Here is a 25,852-nt window from a genome sequence, read left to right as displayed (position 1 = left end):
TTGGGGGCCAATCCGACAAACAACTATCCAACAATTATCCCTACACCCCTGAGCGAGGTTCTCACTCCCCCCCTTACCTGGATAGGCGGAGTTGGAACTTGGGCAGGGTCTCCTCCTCTGGATCCTCTCTTTCTTCCCTCTCTTTCTTTCTTTCTTTCTCTCTCTCTCTCTCTCTCTCTCTCTCTCTCTCCTCTTTCTCTCTCTAAGAGTACCACTTCTTGCTCAATATAAATTTTTCACCCCCCTTGGCCCTATTTATAGGCAATCTAACGCACCCGGAACGGCCCGTACTGATTTCGGAACGGCCCGTTCCGGATCCTTCAAACGTGGGCAAATTTCTCAACTGGAACGGCCCGTTCCAAAATCGGAACGCCCGTTCCCAAAAAGCAGAACGGCCCGTTCTGAAACCAGAACGGCCCGTTCTCAATCTCAGCAGAACGCCCCGTACTGCTTCCAGAACGGCCCGTTCTCCATACCAGAACGGCCCGTTCCAGGCCCGTTCTGGGTCTTCAAAAACAAGCATATTCCTTCTTTTGGAACGGCCCGTTCTGCATTTGGAATGGCCCGTTCCGACACCCAGAAATACCCTTATTCCTTTATTAAAATTACGAAAATGCCATCAATAATTACGAAAATGCCATTACTAATAAGAATATCCTTTTAAGGAAATTGGGGTGGTACAGAAGGAAAAAGACCCAAGGTACAAAGCATTTCAAACACTGAATTTGGTAATATTGTCAATGGAAATTGATAACTTTAATTGCTAAACAGTTAGGCTATACAATGTATTATTAAGGATAATGCAATGTATCACTAAAGAATGAACCACTTACTACCAAATTGACACTATACAGTAAAGGAAGAAATGACACTATATTGTCAATGAAATGACACTATACAGTAAATGATGAAATGACATTATTAATTATATTTTAATTACGCTATTATATCTAATATAATAAATATATTAATATATTTTTTTATATTTTATTTTATTGTTTAATTGTTTTTTATTTTGTGGTAAAATTATTTTCATTTTTAATGAAGAAAAAATTTACTTACTTCAATAGTAAGTCTTGATAGATTTATTCTATTTAATAATTAATGTTCTATATCAAATTTTTAAGAATTTAGTTGTTAAATTAAAAAGTTTTTCATGTATAGATCAAATTTATAAAAAAATTTAAAAAATTAAAAATCATATAATACTTCGTTAAATTAATTCAAATTAACATATAAAATATTTTTATTTTAAATGAATGTAAAAATTTAGAGGACACTAAAAGAAAATAAATTAATAATTTTATTATGTTTATCCTATTAATTTTTATCATTTTATTCCTCTAATTTTAAATAAGTTAAAAAAAATTATAAAGTGACACTTAAATATTTCTTCAGATAGAAAGAGAAAAAGTTATTACTCTATTTATAAGGCAATTGCATTTTATAAAAATAAGTAATTTTAAAATTTTTACCATAAAAAAATATTTTTCAAAATTATTACATTTTTTAATAAAGTTAATAAATAATATTCTATTCTCAGTTTTGGAACGGCCCGTTCTAAAACCAGAACGGCCCGTTCTGGTGTACTCTTGGTGTGTAAATTTTGCATTTGGAACGGCCCGTTTCCGATACAAAATTAACACACACCAAAAGCACATCCAGAACGACCCGTTCTGGTTCCAGGTGTTTTAAAAAAAAAATTCATCCACGTGTCATCCACGTGGCATCCACCTATGCATCTAGGTGGCATCCACGTAGCCAATAGTTAACTCCGTTAAAGAAATTTGGACGGAAGTCCCACATTGAAACCAATTAATTTATTAGGGACCAAATTGAAACCAGTTAATTAGTTTGGGACCAAATTGAGACCAAAAATAAAAGCGGGACTACATTGAAACAAAAAAAGACTATAAGGGACCAAAATAGATATTTAGCCAAAAAAAATATCGTACAACCATATAGATATGGGTATTACCTATGGTTAATGTACACTTATATTTAAGATAAATGAAAAAATAATAATTAATATTATATATATATATATATATATATATATATATTAAAATGTTAAAATGACTCGTATTTTTTTTATTTACACAACATTTATGATACAATACAATATTAAGGACAGAAACACACTTTAAAATTCTTATTTAATTTTTGCAACACAATACAATAGCATAATTCTCAATGTACCTTCATATTCTAGTGCACATAAGTAATGACAAATCACTGATTAATGATACACTGGAATTCTCAAGCACATTAATAAAACTATAGAAGTAATTATAACTCAAGATGACATAGGAGGGTAAGCTTCTCATCATAAGCACTTACAATAAACTAAACAGATCCTGAAAAATAACGAAATAAGTTTCGACAAGTGCTGGTTTTTTTTTTTTTTTTCTTATTTCATTCTTCTAAAAGTAATTATATTAAAATTTATCCAAACAGACATTGAATACTAGACAGAAAAGAATATACATACGATAAATAATATGAACAAACAAGAAGAAAGGGGTGAACCCAGTGTTTATATTAGATAATTCCGATACCATCTTAAAATAATGAATTTAAATTTAATTTAAGATTACAAAATTAATTTATAAGATAAAAATTACTATATATTCATATACTATTTAACTGTTTATCTATGATTGACACGAAACTTATATTTTTTTTTTGTGATAGGTGTATATATATATCAGTATTGTAATTACTTTTGTGACCTCAGTGCCTCTTCCATGGTTTTCAAAGCTGCTTGAGTCCTCAGAGCCAAAACCTGGAAGCCTTTGTCTAGGAAGGAATCAAGGTATTCCAGTTTGCAGCCTTGAATCGGTTCAACTTCATAAAGCCACTCAATCTCACACCCCTCATGGTCCTCCTTTGGTATGAGTGAACCCTAACATTTCCCTCCACAATTGAGTAGGTAAGTGTCCAGTGAGCAAGGTCAATGGACAGCAGTTTCTGCTTGGTCCAATTAAAGTTTGTTTGGTAGGGTCATCAAAAGGGGTTATGAAACCAGCACAGAAACGCACGCACCCTGACTTGCCAGAAATGCCCTCAACCGGAATGCATGTAGGGATATGGGGGAACCACTTTTCAAGGCCAAAAAAGTCCTCCAAAAGAAGCCATACTTGTTCTACTTTGAATCCTTGTACTTGTGCTGTGCCTTGCCCTTCCATTTTGCATTTTCTTGTTCGCTTCCTTGTTGAATAATCCATGATATCAACTAGGAAGCTGCAATGTCACATAAACACACTCAAGATAGAAAGAATTAAATGTACATCATAATCACCATGAAAGTAAATATTAGTTAATAAAAATCATAATTTTGAATATATTATTCAGATTTAAGAGCATGAAAGAGTATATATCAATGCAAGAAGGATAATATAATTTTAGATATGTGAAAAAATATTAGTTAGGAGAACTTTAAAATTAATTATTTGCCAAAAAAATAGAGACAAATATTTGTCAAAAGATGAAAAAAAAATTGTGTTGTTTTACTTTTTTTATTATTTGTTATTTTTTTATTAATTCTTATAACATTAAATGTGTTTTACAAATCCATATTTTCTTGTGAAATCTATAAAATCCTTTAAAATCTTATAATATAAATTCATCAAAATCCTTTAAAATTTGAATTATAAAGTTTTGATTAAAATCTATGTTTTAAAAGTCTTTTAAAAAAATAGTAAAAGTCATGATACCTCCTCATAGTCTTTTTAAAATTCATTAAAATCTACAAAACCTTTTCATTTAAAAATCTCAATATAATACACCTTCTTATAATTATTAAAAACCTCTAAAATATTTTTAAAACTCATTTAATTAAGCAAAATATTATTTTAATAATTTTAGAGAATTTAAGGTATTACAGGTGATACATTAATAAAAGTAATGATATACGTATAATAACTTATAATAGTCAGGAAAAATGTATAAATTTTTATGACATTTAATATTTTTTTTCCTATTGTCACTAAAAGTTTAAGAAATGAAAGTTGATGTGGGACTTATAAGATGAAAGTTGTTCTCTATTTATATATTCTTTAAATTTTCTTATTTTTATTCGATGTGAAACTCAAATTTTTCTTTAAGAAATAATTCCTAATTTATATATTCTTTAACTACCTTATCTCCTAAGAGATGTGAAACTTGTAAGATGAGAGTTCCTCTCTACTTATATACTTTTTAATTATCTTATATTTGATTGATGTAGGACTTGAATTTCTTCTAATAAATAATTGTCGCTAATAGTAAATTTTAGTGTAATGTAAATACATTTTTAATAGCTATTATATATTAGTCATTAATATTTTTATTAAATAATAAAATAAAGGTAATTAACTTATTATATTAAATAATTGTCGCTATTAATAAATTTTGTTGTAATTAATTTTTATCACATTATTTATTATATTTACATTCATTACGTTTTTTTTTATATTTATTTCTCTTCATTATATCATTTATTATATTTATTAATAATAAAGAAAAACATATACAGAAAAATGACTATATACAAATTATTGTATAACTTATTCTACAAGTATCTTTTCCTTTTAAATTTCTCAATCTTCTCTCGATTTCTTTAGAAATAATTATTCACATTTAATGTTCTAACAATCCTTACATTGTTGGAGGGTGTAGGGAAACAACATGGAGGACTAATAAAATGAAGAATATATATATATATAAAATATTTGTATGAAAAAAAACACAATTTAGAGAGATAGTTGAAATGCAATAAATAATGGGATGAAGAGAGTTAGACACATAAAATGGTGTTATATAATTTCATATATATATATATATATATATATATATATATATATATTTATTTATTTATTGTATGTTTAATTTATTATATTATAATCCGTTATTTATTGTATAAAAAGATAACATAGTATTATTTTATCTTTTATTTTATTTTTTAGAATTATAATTTTTATCTTAAGGGGTAGTTGAGTTAGGAGTAACACAATAGAATAATTTTTCTATTATTTTCTTGGATGATAGGAGAAGTTATTCTCTTTCATTATGTCATATATTATATTATGTTATTATATTATTATTATATAATATTAAATAAAATAACAAAAAAAATATAATAAATATTAGATATATAATATTGAATATTAATTTATAAATATATTAATATAATATTAATTATATAATAATATATTATATATTATTTATATATATATATATATATATTAATTTATATAATACATATTATCAAATTTGTATTCATCATTAAATTTTATATCTAATTATAATAATTTTGAATGTAAATATTAAATATATTATTAACTAAAATAGTAAAATAAAATTATTATTTAAACAGTTTTTAGAAAAATATTTTAAAATAATTATATTTTAATAATATTATATAATTTTAAGAAAAATAACTGCATAAATACAAAATAAATTTATATTACATAGTTAAAATTTCGTGTTTAAATTAAATTTAAAAAATTAAATTAATACTTATTTAAAAAAATATATATAATTTTAATAAAATAGAAATTTCATTGCTTTAAATATAATTTCTATAATATATTATTGATATATATTAAATATAAAAATAAATAATAATGTTATCTAGTTTGTTATCATAATAAATATCAAATGTCAGACATATTAAAAATTTTATTTCTTTTATCATATATTTGCAAAAATAAAATCTTTGGAAGTAAAGTTTGTAGGGTTGTGAAAGTTTAAAGAAGCAAATATATAATTAACATAAAAAAAAAACTTTGAATTTTTTATTATAATATTACAAAAAGAAATACCAAAAAGTATCATAAGTTAAAATTATGAAATATATTTAACAAAGTGTCATGTTTATTATTCACATCGAGAAATTGGTTCTTTACTAACTAATTTCTCACTTATCTTTGACATTTTTTTATTTCTATTAAAAAAATTGGTTAACCAGTAGCCAATTTATTAAATAAAATTTTTATTTTACATTTTTTTTATTTTTATTAATTTTATGTAATATATATATTTGTTTCTATTATAGATATGATATTTCTTAATGATACTTAATAAAATTTGTAATATTTTTCTGATACTTGTTTTAGAAGAAAGTAAGCAATAATTCTTCATAAATATTTTATAATATATTAAATCAATTGAGATTTAAAATAAGGAACAAATAAGACATTAATTTTTCTGATAATATATTAAACCCTAAACCCTAAACCCTAAACATAAGGAACAAATAAGACAAAGGTAAAAAAATCTAACTTTTTTTATAGAAATTATTGTTAAAATAAAAACTATAAATTTATTTAAATTTTAACTAATTTTTAAGTTGATAAATTAAATATAATATATATTATAAAATAAAATTGTAAAACAATCAATTGAAAAATTAATTATTAGTTGATCGATTTCTCAAATGAAAAAAGAGAGTTGTAAAAGTAGGTAAGAAATAGCCTATTTTTCAGTATAGGTACATGTAACACTTTGATAAATATATATCAAAGTATGATATTTTTTATAATATTATAATTAAAAAAAATATTTTTTTGTTATCTTATTTATCATGATGGAACATTAATTTCACGTGATATTATCGTGATATTGATAAGTAAGTTTATTTAGATTTACTTCTCTCAATAATTCATGTTTTATATCAAATTTTAACAATTTAATCGCTAAATTAAAAGTTTTTAATACATAGATTAAGTCTGCAATTTTTTAAAAGTTTGCAAAATTATTTGATACTTCATTTTTAACTTTTAAAAAACTTTGAAGACTTAACCTATATATTAAAAAAATTTAATTCAATAGTTGGATCATTAAAATTTGATATAAAACAAAAATTATTAAGTAAATAAGTCTAAGTAGATTTACTCTTAAGCAAGTAAATCTCTTCTTATATCAATCCTTATCTATTAAACACAAATTTCAATCTTAATCATTTTTAAAGACTTTTATTCAATAAAAGAGTACATATAAATCTAAACCTTTGAACCCTAAACATTTTTACAATATAAATTTTTTGTCATAAATCTAAATTATAATTTATACATTTAAAAATATTTATGTATACTTATTTTAAATATAATTTATATATTTAAATATAATATTATATATATATATAATTTATTATAAATTTTAGTTATATTATATATAATAAACATGCATATATATTACACTTAATAAAATACTAGTATATATATATAAAGCAATATCTATTTCCATGCTTATTTATAAAAATAATTTCAATTAAATTACACTCTTTAAAAAATAGCTAATTTAATAAAAAAATATTAAATTTATCAATAATTTTAAATATTTTTTTTTATAAATCACCCTTACCTTGTTTTTAATTAATTTTTTTTCTTTTCATTTAATTATTTTTTAACTAACTAATTAATTTTATTTTTAAAAAATATTTAATTGTTTTTTTAGTCAAGATAATTAATTTTTAATTTTTAATTTTTAAAATAACATCTTATAAGTGCTTAAATAATAACATATTAAATCACTTTAAAATTAAGTATTTATCAACATATATATTCAAATACAGTGATTTATTAAATTTTTAAATATTATAATATAAGTTATTATTATATAAAAGTTTATTAAATAATTAACATCTTAATTAAGTTATATATTTATTCAAATAACGGGACGAAATAAAAAGAAAAAAATTAGATAAAGTAATAAATAAACTCATGTTAAGAAAAAATAATTGAGTAAATTTATATCTTTTGGTTTAAATTAAAAAAATGGAATAAAAATATTTTTATATAATTTATTTATTTCTTTTCCCTCTGTATTTTATTCATACAAACAAGTACTAGAAAGAAACTTCACCACTGTTTTTTTCCCTTATTATTCTGTCCATCAACACATTTTTTTTTTATTTTACTTTTTTTTCCGCTTATTTCCTTCTTCTTCATTTCATTTTTAATTAAGGCAGAATATTATAGACAATGGTATAACCTAAATAGACTAATCAACTATTATTCACACACTTTAAGATATGGGAAAAACTCCCGATCCTAATTAAAATACTTGTACCCTACTGTTCAAGTTATTGGAAGAAAATATCTTGGATTTGAACGGTTGACAAATCAGAAAGTTAAAAATACTTTGATTTTGTGGATGTGATGCAGACATAGAGACTGCCAAAGAAATATGAAGCAACCTAGTACATAGTGTGAGGCCATTATATATATTGAAGTTGAACATTCTACGCAATTTATAAAATAGAGTCATGATAATTTCACCAACATTACTTTTTTTTTTTCTCCATTAAACTCCTATTTTAGTTCTTGAATGTGTGAAAAAGCAGTGTCAAATAAGGACGCTAATAATAATCATCTCTACATTTGTTAAGTTATCACGCTTCTCGATTATTAAGAAAAAGAAATTTTGAAAATTAATAATTTTTAAGCAAATATTTCACATACAACCCTAAAAATTCCAACTCGCAAAAAGAAAAACCTATTCACTTCATTATTTATTTATTTATTTTATTCAAATAAATATTAACAGGCAAAAAGTAGTTCTTTTCTCTCTAATCTATATCAATTATCTATATGTAGAAAGTGGGCCACCTGGGAACTGGAAGATAAAAAGAGTTCCTTTTGGCTAATATAATAAATAATAGTGGATGAAATAACAAAACTCTAACTGGGCAGACCCTTAATCACTTCTACTGGACTATGCATAGGACTACCCACGGAGCGGTGAAAAGACAGAATGTATTCCTATTGATTCTAAGGGAGAACGAAGGACGGAGTGGAGGATGGAGGCGGATCGGTTGGAACGCGGGCTATTTTTATAAGGTTATTACACAAACATACTCCACGATGATGAAATATTGTCCGTTTTGGGTCTTAGCTCTCACGGTTTTGCTTGGGCCTTAGCTCTCACAGTTTTGCTTTTGGTCATTATCCAAAAGGGCCTCTCAATCATTGAAGTATGTTTGTATTATATAAGTTGTTATTTTATAAATGTGGGACTTGTTTGAGAGGATATTTTATGAAATATTTTTATAAGGTTATTACACAAACATACTCCACAATGATGAGATATTGTCCGCTTTGGGCCTTAGCCCTCACGGTTTTGCTTTTGGTCATCACCCAAAAGGCCTCTCAATCATTGAAGTATGTTTGTATTATATAAGTTGTTATTTGTTGTATTATTTTATCGATGTGGGACTTGTTTGTATCCCAACAATTGTAACTATTTTTGATCTTCATATCTCTAATAAAAAAAACCACTCATATTTTATACATAATCATCAACAGTTAATAACAGCTATTAAATTATTATTCTTTAATTTTTTTAATTTTCAAGTATTATAATAACTACTTTCGGTCTTTATTTTAATTTTTGGATAATTTTGCCCTTCACATACACTATTTTCTCGTAATATTATATTTCATATTTCATTGAATAAAAATAGCACAATTCATTTAACCAACCACTACCACTTTATATATTGTATTGTTTTTCCTCGTCTTTTTTAAGAGCAAATTTTTTAAATTAAATATACAGAGGTACATATTTTAGTGACTAAAATGAAAACAGTTTAATTTCATATATATATATATTATTTTATTTTTTAAATTTTAAATACTACGTACACATTTAGAGATAAAAATGAAAGTTTATTTTTGGTTTTCGCTTTCCGATCTTGTTCCATGGACCTGACATTTTATTCGGTCGTCGAAAAAGGATGTAAAAGAAATGATACGGAAGAAAAAATAATTAACACTCGAATGTATCACAACATCGTATATATTTTATTAACATTTATAATTTCTTATTCTTCTTTTTGCCATATTATGTTTCAATTATACCTATAATTTTTTCTTAAATGTTAATTAATATGATAATTCTTAATACTTTTTTTCTATAAATTTTAAGGGCACCATAATAATTTAAATTATTTTTAGAAACATCATGGAGGCTATGGCACCTCTATATGTCGACATCTATATATATTTAATCTCGATGGCTGAATATATGTGTTTGATAACTCCAAATTCTGTATAGTTGGCTTAGATCGGCGATGTGACGTTTAGACGTTAATTAATTTACATAAATTGAAAAAGGGGTGTATAGTGGGAATAAAAAAGAAGGGAAAGGAGTGGGTGAGTTAGTGGCCGGCGTAATGTGTGAACCAAATTAGTCGGTGTAATGAGTATGATTGATCAATGTGGTGATTACCCAACACCAATAGATTATTCTTTTGGTTAAGTTAGTTATCTTCTTGTGCTAGCTCAAGTCATAGTCAAGGTCTTTATCTCGTTAATTTTAGAAACATGAATTTACGTGAATATTGTGGTCTGAAAATTCGTATTGAGATAGTTGCTTACATGCATGATTTCATTTTGCACGGTACAGATTAACTTTATTCAGCTTGATGTGAAAACATGATCAAGTTATGATGATTTTGCACCTGCAGTCTCCATCTAGACAAACCAGAAAGCAAACAGAGTGGCCGAAGGTGGTGGCATGCTGTACGAGAGTCGAATATAATAGTTAATGGAAGTACGAAGAAATCAATGATCAACGCACGTTTAGAACACGCCACACACCAAAAGTTCATGGTGGGTTCATTTTGATGATAGAGAATAAGGTTGATATATACACATTTACATGGAGTTCACCACAAAAATAATTATTTATTGTTTTCAAAAATTATAATCATTTAACCAGCACGTGAATATGCAAAGATTCTAGATCTACATGGATATAGTTAGGTTCAACTACATTAAGATTTTGTGGCTTTCAGCTAACGAGGTTAGGTTCTTCTCCTTGCTGCTTAATTTTTTTTTTTTCTCTAGAGTATCCATCGTCGATAGCAGTGACTAATCTCCTCGCTACGTTGGAGGCACCTCAAAAAGTGGGATAGCTAGCTCCAAGATTTAACGCGGCTGTTGTAACACCCCAATTTCCTTAAAAGGATATTTTTATTAGTAATGGCATTTTCGTAATTATTGATGGCATTTTCGTAATTTTAATAAAGGAATAAGGGTATTTCTGGGTGTCGGAACGGGCCGTTCCAAATGCAGAACGGGTCGTTCCAAAAGAAGGAATATGCTTGTTTTTAAAGACCCAGAACGGGCCTGGAACGGGCCGTTCTGGTATGGAGAACGGGTCGTTCTGAAAGCAGTACGGGGCGTTCTGCTGAGATTGAGAACGGGCCGTTCTGGTTTCAGAACGGGCTGTTCTGCTTTTTGGGAACGGGCGTTCCGATTTTGGAACGGGCCGTTCCAGTTGAGAAATTTGCCCACGTTTGAAGGATCCGGAACGGGCCGTTCCGAAATCAGTACGGTCGTTCCGGTTGCGCCAGGAGGCCTATAAATAGGGGCAGGGGGGTGAAAATTTGGTACAGAGAAGAAGAAGTGAAAATTTTAGAGAGAGAAAGAAAAGAGAAAGAGAGAGAGAGAGAAGAGAGAGAGAGAGAAAGAAAGAAAGAGAGAGAGAGGGAAAGAAAAAGAGGGGATCCAGAGGAGGAGACTCTGCCCAAGTTCCAACTCCGCTTATCCAGGTAAGGGGGGGGAGTGAGAACCTCGCTCAGGGGTGTGGGGATAATTGTTGGATAGTTGTTTGTCGGATTGGCCCCCAATCCCTTGCTGTTGTTCTGTCTGATTTTCTATTTACTCTATTTTGTTCTTTGTTGAAGGTGCCGTTGTTCTGTTTGATTTTCTATTTACTCTACTTTGTTTTTGTTAAAGGTGCCGTTGTTCTGTCCGATTTTCTATTTATTCTACTTTGTTCTTTGTTGAAAGTAATAAATGAATATGAAATTAATGTTAATAATAAATGAGGTTTAATATGAACAAGAATGCTCTCTGGATCTCTGTGAATTCCTGTGCGGACCTTATGAGGAGTATTTATGACATGACCATGTGAAATATGGACAAATGACATGAGACCTAAGAATGGACTATTGAGACAAACTATGATTATGATACTATGACAAATAATGACATACTAAATGGAATTATGTAATAAGTTAAATGTTGAGTCCATGAGATTATGAATGTATGACATGCATCATATGCATATATTACTCCAGGTGTGCCGCTGAGGCCGCATACCCACGACTAACAAGGTGTACCTTATGGTCACCCACGACTAACAAGGTGTACCTTAGGGTCACCCACGACTAACAAGGTGTACCTTAGGGTCACCCACGATGTAACATGCTAACAAGGTGTACCTTAGGGTCACCAGTGATGTAACCAGGTGTACCTTAGGGTCACCAACGATGAATTGTGAATCTTCCGTATGGCGCCACATGCATGCATTTATGAGTTGAGTCCATGACATCATAGCATGATAAATGAATATATATGTGATATTTGATTATTTATGTATGTTATTTACATGTGACTTATATTTGTTGTGTGTGTGTGGGCTATTTAACCTTTATTTTTGCACCTGAAACTGAGTGAGATGTTTCTCACTCCCTTGTTGTTTTGTATATGTTTTAAATTGTGTTGCAGATGATCAACATCATGGGGATGTTGGTGATGAGGCTTAAGGCTTCAGTGGGGCATGCTCTGATAGGATGTGACATCGGGGCTTAGCTAGTTTAGTCTAATATGTTATTATTTTAAAAGCTTTAATTTTCTCTTCTTATGTAATTTTGAACGTTCTTGAGAAAAGACCAAAATGTACATCTTTGTTATATTTATTATTATATGATTTGGGAGTATAAATTAATCCCTAACTAGGAGGCACTGCCACCTTTACTGGAGTTAATTTATATTTCCTTTATTATTATTTGTATATATATGATTTCTTGTTTTTCACTAAATTGTATTGAAAATCTTAACTTCTTTTCTTTTATAATTTCTACACTGGAGTTATGATTTATGAGTTACGAATGTGAATCTTCTACCTTGTGATATTTGAAATATTTGTCAACTATGAAAGATTTTATTTACCCAAAAAGAAGAAAAGAAATATTTTATTGTTACATTTGTTGTATATTAATAATGGGGTAGAGGGTGTCACATTTAGTGGTATCAGAGCAGGTCGATCTAATCGGCCGTGACTTATCGAGATTCTGTTGTGTACTCTGACATTGTTTTGTTTGTTGTATACTTTGGTGATGCTTTGCTTTGATGATGTTTTGGTTTGATAATGATGATGATGATGTTCTCCTTGTGTTGATATTGTAAAGTTTGATATTGTAAAGTTTTTTTTTTTTTTTTTAATTTGAGGAATGATAGTCATGATAGTGTCAGCTAATACCATTATGACCTTTCTTCTTCATTCTTATGATTGCTTAATTGTTTGATACTTACGTAAGAAGTGGTGGTTGAGTAATATCGCTTGTGTTGCAAGCATATGTGCGAGTAGTGGTAGACGAAATATGTTGTTAATATTGTGGGAACTATTGAGGCCTTAGATTTGGGTAAGACATTGATTTATTTTAAAGTGTATTAAGAATTTATGATTGGTGAAATTTTTGAAAGCTATAGTTGTAGCAATTGAATCCAAAGATGAGGTATGTTGAGAATTGGAGTTTTGGTATTCTTAAGGAGAGATTGAAGTGTTGATGATTTTTAGAGTTTGATGGTTGCATGAAAATTTTATTTTCTAAGCCTTTTGTACTGAATAGGTGAGTTATTTGGTTTAGATTTGTAGTGGGAAACTTTGATATGAATTTCAGGTGGAAAGGAGTAAGTTTGGAAGGATTGAGGTATTTTTGTGGTTTTAGATGTTGATACACTATTGTTGTCTGGTGTAGGAGATGTTTTGTTGTGACAGTACAAGTGCTATACTGACAAAATTAGAATTTTTGTTAGTCTTCAGGAAAGTGGTAGCCTTGGATGTTATCTTTCTAATGGAATTGGAATCAGGTAAAACGGAGGTCTAGAACTCCAGTACAACAACTTTGGTGATCAAAGGTCTAGTGGTAAGCATTGAATATACCTATGGTGATTTTTGAATTTTTTAGCTAAGAAAATGATTTTTTTAAAATCTCATGTCTCACTAAGAGTTGTAGCCTATTCACTTAGTGATAGGTTGATATCACGTGGATGAGTAGAACTCTTTATGTGTTGTTTTCTTTGATAGTTGTTAAAAATAGAAGTTAGTCTGTATAATAATGTTTTCGGGTTAGTAGGCAATGCAAGGATAAGAATTGACATGTTTTGAGGTGTTTTTGTGTAGATTGAGAGGTTGTTTAAGGTTATATGATGCTATGTGGTAAAGGTTGTTCATGTACATGCTTATGGATGATATATATGAAAGTTTAAAGTAGGCATTCTAATATGACTTGATGTGCATGTATGTCGATATGTGAATAGAAGACCTTAGGGATCAAATGGTGAATGTTGTATGGTTAGTGATATTGATCTTAGGATGTGATATGATCATATTGTAGTTGAAGGTGAAGATATATCCAAGACGGTTGTATGTTAAGTTTTCTAGTCCCTGTAAATTTCAGTTAAGGTGAACATGAATCTGTCTTAGGTAGAAGTTATGTTTAAGCAGAGAGATATCTAAGCAAGTTAGCGAGAATAAAAGTTTTATGAGGCTTACTATTAGAGATTTATTGAAAGAATTTCTAGGATAGCATTGCCCTTGACTACATTCACTATGAGGGGTATTGTCTTTATGTGAGATAGTAAGTATAAGAGTAGTTCTAACTCTTATGGCAAAATTGACTAGTGATAATATTACCTGACTCTAGTAAGTCTTATGTGGGATATAGTGATGACTTTGAAGACAGGTTTGGGTGGATTATTGATGCAAAGGTAGTAACTTATGTTTTTAAGCATCTAGGAAATAGAAAATTCATGAGAGAAATTACCTTGAATTAGAAGTTGTAATAGTTACGCTTGAGATTTTAGAAACATTATTGAGATATTTAGTGATTATAAGGATCTTAAATATCTGTTTGATCCGAAGGAATTGAATATGAGATAGAAGAGATAGTTGGAAATTGTAAGGATTAAGATTTTAATCTTAGTTGTTATCTGGGTAAACCTATAGCAGTCGATGCTTTGAATAGGAAATATCTATATTTATCTTTCTTTATGGTCAAAGAGATATATCTTTTGGCTCAAGTTAGGAATTTAAGTTTGATTTGTGAAATTACTCCTAGTAGTAAGGGACTATGTATGACTCGATTAACGAATGGATTATTCAAAGGATATTGAATAAGTATATTAGTCGATTCATTTTGGTGGCCAGGTATGAGATTATAGGACAAGGTAGTGAATAAGAGTTTTCTTGGAGTATAAATAAAGTGGTAAGACTTGAAGACCGAGTATGAGTACATAGTGAACTTACAATTAGGTGCCTAATCATTGGAGAAGATTATACAAGTTAAACTAATATGATGACAAATGTCCTCAGTAGGATGAACATTTATCTATCATTTTGATGATATAAGGGTTGAGTTTGATTGAGTAGATTAGAAACTTAAGCATGATGTGTGAGCTCACCCTTAGGAACATTGAATTGAATATGTTGAAAGGATTAATAATGAGATTAGAAGACTCAGGAGTTAGATTCTTTCTTAGTGACCCAAGTGAAAAAGATTGGTAGGAATATAAATAGCCTTTTACAAGTGGAAGTTGATGGTGTTTCGGGATACAAGGATATAATCTATGTGCCTAGTAAACCCAAAATTAAGGAAGATGATCTTAGAGAAAGGACATAAGAATATTTTTAGCATTCATTTAAGAGTTACTGAAATGTATCAGAGTGGCGCAGCAGAAACATGATGGTCTAGAAGTAGAGAAGTTGAATCAAGGTGTAGAAAGTAAGTTTAAATTTGGAGTGGATGGAGTGTTGAGATTTAAGGATGGGTTGTATATTCCAAATGTGCCAGAACTTGAGAGAGCAATCTTGGAAGAAGGTCATAAGAGCAGTCTTAGTATTCATCTAGGAGTTACTAAGATGTATCAATATCTTAAGAAGATGTTTTGGTGGCCTAAGATGACGGAGGAAGTGGAGGAATTTGTGTATGCTTGCTTAGTATGTTAGAAAGCTAAGGTAGAACACCAAAAACTTTCAGATTTAATACAACCTTTAGACGTTCTAATTTGAAAATAAGATTCTGTATCTATGGATTTAGTTGTAGTTATGTATGATATTCTTAAGAAATTTGATCTTATTTGGATTAATGGATAGGCTTACCAGGTCTGCTCACCTTGAACTTATTAACATTAGACATTTCTTGGAGAGATTGATAGAGTTGTACATCAATAAGGAAATTTTGAAGAAAGTGCTACATGGGAGTTAGAAAGCAAGATGCGAGAAACTTATCTATTTTTGTTTTCAGGTAAATTTCGGGGACGAAATTTCTAAAAGGAGGGGAGAATTGTAACACCCCAATTTCCTTAAAAGGATATTTTTATTAGTAATGGCATTTTCGTAATTATTGATGGCATTTTCGTAATTTTAATAAAGGAATAAGGGTATTTCTGGGTGTCGGAACGGGCCGTTCCAAATGCAGAACGGGTCGTTCCAAAAGAAGGAATATGCTTGTTTTTAAAGACCCAGAACGGGCCTGGAACGGGCCGTTCTGGTATGGAGAACGGGCCGTTCTGGAAGCAGTACGGGGCGTTCTGCTGAGATTGAGAACGGGCCGTTCTGGTTTCAGAACGGGCTGTTCTGCTTTTTGGGAACGGGAGTTCCGATTTTGGAACGGGCCGTTCCAGTTGAGAAATTTGCCCACGTTTGAAGGATCCGGAACGGGCCGTTCCGAAATCAGTACGGCCGTTCCGGTTGCGCCAGGAGGCCTATAAATAGGGGCAGGGGGGGTGAAAATTTGGTACAGAGAAGAAGAAGTGAAAATTTTAGAGAGAGAAAGAAAAGAGAAAGAGAGAGAGAGAGAAGAGAGAGAGAGAGAAAGAAAGAAAGAGAGAGAGAGGGAAAGAAAAAGAGGGGATCCAGAGGAGGAGACTCTGCCCAAGTTCCAACTCCGCTTATCCAGGTAAGGGGGGGAGTGAGAACCTCGCTCAGGGGTGTGGGGATAATTGTTGGATAGTTGTTTGTCAGATTGGCCCCCAATCCCTTGCTGTTGTTCTGTCTGATTTTCTATTTACTTTATTTTGTTCTTTGTTGAAGGTGTCGTTGTTCTGTTTGATTTTCTATTTACTCTACTTTATTTTTGTTAAAGGTGCCGTTGTTCTGTCCGATTTTCTATTTATTCTACTTTGTTCTTTGTTGAAAGTAATAAATGAATATGAAATTAATGTTAATAATAAATGAGGTTTAATATGAACAAGAATGCTCTCTGGATCTCTGTGAATTCCTGTGCAGACCTTATGAGGAGTATTTATGACATGACCATGTGAAATATGGACAAATGACATGAGACCTAAGAATGGACTATTGAGACAAACTATGATTATGATACTATGACAAATAATGACATACTAAATGGAATTATGTAATAAGTTAAATGTTGAGTCCATGAGATTATGAATGTATGACATGCATCATATGCATATATTACTCCAGGTGTGCCGCTGAGGCCGCATACCCACGACTAACAAGGTGTACCTTATGGTCACCCACGACTAACAAGGTGTACCTTAGGGTCACCCACGACTAACAAGGTGTACCTTAGGGTCACCAGTGATGTAACCAGGTGTACCTTAGGGTCACCAACGATGAATTGTGAATCTTCCGTATGGCGCCACATGCATGCATTTATGAGTTGAGTCCATGACATCATAGCATGATAAATGAATATATATGTGATATTTGATTATTTATGTATGTTATTTACATGTGACTTATATTTGTTGTGTGTGTGTGGGCTATTTAACCTTTATTTTTGCACCTGAAACTGAGTGAGATGTTTCTCACTCCCTTGTTGTTTTGTATATGTTTTAAATTGTGTTGCAGATGATCAGCATCATGGGGATGTTGGTGATGAGGCTTAAGGCTTCAGTGGGGCATGCTCTGATAGGATGTGACATCGGGGCTTAGCTAGCTTAGTCTAATATGTTATTATTTTAAAAGCTTTAATTTTCTCTTCTTATGTAATTTTGAACGTTCTTGAGAAAAGACCAAAATGTACATCTTTGTTATATTTATTATTATATGATTTGGGAGTATAAATTAATCCCTAACTAGGAGGCACTGTCACCTTTACTGTAGTTAATTTATATTTCCTTTATTATTATTTGTATATATATGATTTCTTGTTTTTCACTAAATTGTATTGAAAATCTTAACTTCTTTTCTTTTATAATTTCTACACTGGAGTTATGATTTATGAGTTACGAATGTGAATCTTCTACCTTGTGATATTTGAAATATTTGTCAACTATGAAAGATTTTATTTACCCAAAAAGAAGAAAAGAAATATTTTATTGTTACATTTGTTGTATATTAATAATGGGGTAGAGGGTGTCACAGCTGCATACACAAGGCAAGATTCGAATCCTGACCTTACTTAAGTGTGGATCAACCCCTACTGAACCACACGCTTGGGATTCCTTGTTGCTTAATTGATATCTAGGAAAACCCACACTTGACTCCTATAAATATTAATTTCACATGGCAGATATTTATAAATAATAACAAATTTTAATGATTATGATTTAACCGTTGAATATTTACAATCTTTAAATTGATGGAAAATTATGATGAATTAAATAAAAGCAACTCCAATGGGAGTTGCTTGTCCCATGAAGCAACTCAAACCCCAATTTCTTACCATTGGAGGACTCCGACGTGGCAACATGAGTTGCTTGAAGAAGAGAGAGAGTTGCTTCCTTAAGCAACCATTCCTTACCAGATTTCAAGCAAATCTTATTGAACATATTTAGGAACATTTCAAAAATAATAATGATGAAAATTAATTTCGTATAATGTCTATGTATTTATTATTATTTTATTTTATTTTTAATATTTACTTATTGTGTATTTTTTCTCGTAATTTATTTTCTTTCATTGTAGTGCAATTACCATTTTTAATAAAAATTTAAAATTGGTTCATAAATGATTAGAAAAAAAATTATAAAAAGAATTTTTTAAAGTTTCTTACCATTGGAATAAATTTGTATTTGAGTTGCTTAATACTGACATAACATACTCGAGATCACTTTTTTTATTTTTCAATACATGAATGAGTTGTTTTCATTGGGATGCCCTAAGTCGCAACAGATATTGATACGGTAATTAACAAGTGGAAGTGAGTAGGTTCCGTAAGTTAGAAGCAAATAGTAATGTAAGAGTGCCATTTTTTTTTCTCTTTCTCTCTTCTGAATTTTTTTTGTGTGAACTCGTTGTGGGTGACGGTTAAGTCTGATTTAGGGTACAATTTTTTTAATGATTTTATTTTTAAAATTTTAAATAATAAAAAATAAAATAAAAAATTAATTATTTTTACAAATATAAGACTTGAACATAAAATCTTAAAATTTGAAGATTATATATAATATTAATTAATTTAACAAATATTGATAATTTTTAAATATTTTTATTAAATAAAATATAAAAATAAAAAATGTTTCGATTTTATTATATAATTGTCCTTATTGCTAAGCTTTTTCACGTTTAGATAGGATAAGAATGTATTTGCATAGAAAATTTTAATAGAATAATTTTTATTATTTTAAAAGAATTTTAAATATTTTAGAGTGAAATATTTTGTTTGAATAAAAAAATTATAAAAATAAAATAAAATTATAAAATTTATGATTTTTTTTTTATAATTGTAGCTAAAATTTTAGATTCTGTAAAAAAAAAATTAATTTTTTTATATTATTTTTTCTTATTTAGTCTATATAATTTTTTTTTATCTTGCATTATCTTATCTCTTATCTTTTCTTTTTATCTCTTCCTTTCTTGTACTCCTTTTCCTCTCTCTCTTCCTTCTTTCTTTTTTCATTTTATTTATTATGTTTCCCTTTTTTTTCCTATTTCTTTTTTTTTTCTCTCTCTAATTTTTATCTATTTTCTTTCTCTTATCTCTCTTTTTTCACTCTTTCATATTTATCTTTTCTCTTCATTTCTCTTGCTTTTTTTTTTGTTTACTTTTTTTTTCTCAACCTCCATCTCTTTATCAACGAAAAAATATCAATAATTTTTAATTATTAAATATTTTAAAATATTTTTAAAATTATTAATTATTTAAAAATTAATTAATATTTATTTTTATAAAATTTAATATTAAATTTGCAAATATATATATTTAAAATTAATTTTATTCGTTGTGAAAATCAAATTATCTTAATTATTTAAATTAAATTTTAAAAACTTAATAAATTTGAATTGATTTGTTTAAAAAAAACATTTTAAAACATTAAAAATGTTGTAAAAAAATTAAAATTAAAATTAAAATAATTTAAATTTCAAAGTTTAATTTTGACAAACAAATAGGTAACATGAAATAATATAAGTTGTACAAAAGTTAAAGAGTACAACTAAAAGGTTCAACATCACGTGAAAAGAGTTTTCAATGATATTCGAAAGAATAGAATGAAAGTATTGTCCACCACCTATAGCATCCACACTCAAAACATGAGTGGTACGACCCACAATCACTACTTTTTACATAAGTAAGAAATATCCAAACAAACAAATAAACAAAAGAACAAGACCATATCACAACATACAACCAATCACAAATTAGAGTACACATATAACACATAGTCAAGACATATAAAACACAGTTCGATTTTGTGACACTCTTACTACCCCAACACATATATTGTAATAATGTAAATAGACTAAGGAAATAAATTTTCAAACGTCGATAAAAGGGTTCACATAAAAACCTTCATAAATATTCTTCAATATCCAAGATAATTGAAAATAGAAAAATTAGAAAATGAAACATAAGAGTTAACAAATTGTTTTTAAAATAATAAGTACAACTCCAAATTCATATAAAAATTCATGTCTTAGAAATTCTCTGCCCCGATGTCACAATATCAGAGCATACCCACAATTCAACCGTTGGCATTCTAGATGTCACTCATAGCTGGATCTTCCTCACCTAAAACATCCACAATTGCACGGTGAGAAAAGAAAACATCTATATGTAAAGTACACAAGGAAAAACACAACATAATCCCATCATAACTCATTACTTAATGAAATATTCACCAACATTTATATATATCATAATTTGTCAATCATTCATCATCTTCACATCTCAATTCACAATTACATCAATCCATCACAATCCACACAAATCTTACAATTAACACTATGTCAAAGCCACGCCACATCTGACATAAGTGATACGAGTTAATTGCCTCACTCATCCCACACCATGCCAAGGTCACGCCGTCCTTGTAGCATCACTTACCCAAGAGTCGTGTCATCCCTGGTCATTAGTGTGAGAAACCACAATCACAATCAATCCACACAAATCTTGCAATTAACTCTATGCCAAGGCTACGCCACATCTGACATAAGTGATATGTGTTAATTGTCTCACTCATCCCACACCATGCCAAGGTCACGCCGTCCTTGTAGCATCACTTATCCAAGGGTCGTGCCATCCCTGGTCATTAGTGTGAGGAACCACAATCATAATCATATTCACATTCATCACAACATCTCATCTTATAGCTCAATTCCATATCACATACACACAACAAATAAGTCCAACAAAATAATGGTTCCCATACCTCTCAAGTAATTCACATCTAGATCATCAATTTTTATCATATAATATAACAATAACATTTATAAATTAATATAATACTCAACTGAATCACCAATTTAGTAGAATCTTAACTTAAACAGTAAAACCCCCAATTTTTTCAAAACCTAACTCACAGGCACTTTTTTACAATTTTGTTCTCTCTCCCAGATCATCATTCTTACAAATTAAATATATATTTCTAATCCTCAATACATGTAAAATCTAATGGAATTATCTATTCCTCAAACATAATAATTCTAAAATTACCCATAATCCTAAGGGATTCTTCCTCTACCTAATTCCCTCATGTAACTCTACATACAACTAATCCCTTTTTTCCCCGTACCTCGATAAGTAGTAGCTGAAACTAAAACAGAGATCTCCTCAGTCTTCAGAGAGTGTAGAAGGAAAAGAAGAGAATAAGAAGAAAGAAGTCAGAATTGAAAGAAGTCAGAACTGAAAAGTGTGATTTTTAGGAGTGCCAGAGTGCTCTATTTATAGGCATCAGGAGTGACCGGAACGACCCGTTTCAAATCTAGAATGGCTCGTTCTAGACTTTTCGTCATGCGTAAAATTTCACATCCAGAACGACCCGTTCTCAAACCAGAACGGCCTGTTCTGGGGTTGCATTTAACCCACAATGGCCATATTTGGAACGACTCATTCTTAAACCAGAATGGCCTGTTCTCAACTAGGGTTACAAGCCTTTTTGGTAATTTGGAAGGCCCCATTCGAATTATGGGAACGTCCCGTTCCCAACTAAGATTTGTAGGCACTTTTAGTATTTTGGAACGGCCCGTTTCAATATGGGAACGACCCGTTCTAAGATACTAAATCACCCTCATTTTAGTAGTTTGGAACGACCCGTTCCAATTTGGGAACGACCCGTTCTAGGCTACTAAATTACCTCTATTGGGCTTTGGGCCCTCGTACAATCTGTGAAAATTGGACTGTTATAGATTTGAATCAATCAAACTTTAATACCACTAAATGTGACACATTCTACCCCACATGCATAAATTGAATAAATATAATACTAATTTTTTGAATAAACTAAAACTCAATGTAGAAGCATCACATTATACAAAACTCAACTTTAAATAAACTGAATTTGGAAGCAATTACAAGAATTTAAAACTTGGTACTAAGAAACTCAAACTAATAAGTGTGATTTCCTAATGCAAATACTAGAAGAAATAGTTCCCTAACTATTACCCTAATGTCACATTCTATCAGAACATTCCTAATAGAAAACTTAAACTTCTCCCACATCATCAAATTCACTCGTTCATATAGAATGAAACAAAACACAAAAAAAAGGAGTGAGAAACATCTTACTTTGACTACTGGTGTAGAAAATGGTTAGATAGACACACACATACATAATAATAACTATGCATATTAAACAACAATAACAAAAATTATTAATCACATTTATAATTCTTAATAATCAAGCATACTAGACAAGATATAATAAGGCTTATACCAAACATCTCAACATTTATCCAATTCATAGTTCCAAAACAATAAGTAAGCTATGATCATGCAATGGACAAGACTCTCCTAAAATTATATGCATGTGGCGCTAATAAAATCACTTTATCACGATTTGAAAGCATGAGTAGCCTAGGAGAACCTATCGGGTCAAGCTATCACAACACTCTACACTAGAAGAAAATACATTAGTGGTGCATATCAGGACAACTGTGCTATGCAAGTTTCACCCCATGCATGCAATTGGACAAGATTGAAACTCTCAAACACAGTTGTCCCCAAGGTTGTGAATCCCTGAACTTTTACACAAGGGGGACCTTTCCTAGCAATATATTTCACATCATACTCTTCACAAACTTTATGCATGGTCATACTAATCACATTCATATTTCACATATATTCAATTTCATATCACACTAGTCACATCCTTGTTAGGCTATTCACCCAAATTTTACATTGCTATGTTAAACATAGACTTAGACTTATCACATGGTTTATCATAGTTTTCTCACATGGGTCACATCTCACTTTAGTTCAATCACATATGTGAACTCATCAAGGATTCACATAATATTCTCAATTACATCTACTAGACTTATCATACTCAATTAGGTCATAAGGTTTACCTATCAAAGTTATTAATATTCCCTAAGCAAATTTAAGCATCTTAATTTCAAGCATAGGGTAGTGCCCGATGTGGGTTACCTTGCGCCCAACACAATTGAGGTTAAGAACCTTTAGATGAATCACACTAGACATGGTATATCCTATGCATGGTGAATTTACAACAGGGAGTCCCTGGAGCTCCCACACCCGATGTGACCAAGCTCACACCCGACATCAACAAAACCTCAATCATTATGTGGCTTTGACACCTAGTGTGAACCTACTCACACCTTATGTGATTGCCAATGAGAGCACTTTGTTGCCTTTGCGCTTGACATTTCCAATGTGGTGCTTGACACAATATTAGTAAAATTTTATTCTACATAATTGTGAATCAGTCTAATATTAAGTCTCACAACTTACACGAGTTCATGTTAAAGAAAGGATATTTATAGTATAATTAATTTGTTATATTCTAAGGGTTCAATATTCATAATTGTTTCTCGAATAATTTGCTTTGTATTAGCCCTTAAGGTTCCCCTAAGAACTCACGTGCACTCACATATTCACCACTATACGTAATTCTAGGGATGAGAGACGCAAATATAGTCTACTAACACATTCAAAATACTAAGGAACTCACAAACGACACATATTTACAAACAAAGACAGTATCATAGATCACAAATACAATTGTATCATAGCGCACAATTAGAAAGTAAAGGAACAATAGATACAAGTCACAATCAAGTTTGGATTTAATCCTTTATTCAATCAAACAAACAATGTGTTAAGGGTTAATTTTGCTACCTCGTAGATAATCCACACTCAAAGCAAAGTTTTCACTCCCCCTTACCTCGATGATCACCAAACTCTAGATGTGGATCTCCAATATCGTCTTTGAATGCCTCTGATTCTCCCTCCTCAATGAGAAGAAAGAAAGTGAAAACTCCCAAAAGTTGAGCTTTTACCGCAAAATACTTTTCTCCCATTATAGGCATTCTTTTGATGATCCAACCATTGAAAATGAATAATGATGTCCTACGAACTCGTATTCCAAACCAATGGTGAACAAATATTCAGTTGCAATTTGAAAATCATTTCTTGGTGGATATGCGAATTGGACAATCGATTTTCTCTCTTCTTTCTCAGTTTTGTTGTTATTCTCTCTCAATCAATTTTTGGTCAAATTGACAAATAATCATAAAAGTCTTTTATATGATGATTTGAATTAATGAAACGAAATATCAAATAATTTTTAATTTTTTAAAAAAATTTGCAAGTTTTATATAGTCATTAAAAACTCTAAATTCAACAGTTAGATTGTTAAAATTTGATGTAGAACATGAGTTACTGAATGGAGTAAGTCTAGGTAGGCTTACTCATCGAGTAATAACGGATCTCTTCTTATATATATATATATATATATATATATATATATATATATATATATATATATATATATATATATATATATATATATAATGTTCCTTCTCTTAATCTTGTATGTACTAGTACTATAATTTTCACTGCTAGTAGTGATTTTGTTAAGTATAATGATCATAACAGGTCATTACAATGCAAAACTTAACTTCAAACAAACTAAATTCTCGTTATCAAAACAATCTCAAATAATTAAATTAAAACTCTTATAGATAAATATATAAGAAAACTCCTCAAAAATAATTTTAAAAATTTTATTTTCATTGTCTAAAAACATTCTTATCTATAAATCCTCTCAATTAATCAAAATCATAATATATAATTAACAAAAGTTAAAAATATATATATATATATATATATATATATATATATATATATATTTCTATCTATAATAACTAAAAGTACAAATAATTTCATAAATTTTTCTTTAATTGATAAAAACACTCATAACTACTTTAAAAGAAATTAATATATTTATAAAATCTACTTAGTTAATTAAAATATCCTTTTAACAATTTTAGAAAATTTAAGATGTTACGTATGACATGAATAACACTATTAAGGAGAAAGTTGAATGTTATTGCTTAACTTCTTAATTGTATATATAATACAATAAATAATATGTTATTACTCAATATTGAAATAATTTTAATATTTAAGTATCAAAATTGTATA

At 29.4% G+C, this 25,852-nt stretch overlaps 1 pseudogene; it reads right to left on the bottom strand.

Annotated features, from left to right (window-relative positions):
- Nucleotides 1–1,102: 1,102 nt before the first annotated feature.
- On the bottom strand, nucleotides 1,103–24,726 carry LOC109788667 (uncharacterized; annotated as a pseudogene).
- Between the last annotated feature and the right edge of the window lie 1,126 nt (nucleotides 24,727–25,852).

Source organism: Cajanus cajan, chromosome 1 (assembly GCF_000230855.2).
Source record: "Cajanus cajan strain Asha chromosome 1, NIPB_CcT2T_4, whole genome shotgun sequence".
Classification (NCBI taxonomy): domain Eukaryota; kingdom Viridiplantae; phylum Streptophyta; class Magnoliopsida; order Fabales; family Fabaceae; genus Cajanus; species Cajanus cajan.
Note: the sequence above shows the minus strand (reverse complement) of the source record. Positions and strands in the feature narration are given on the sequence as shown.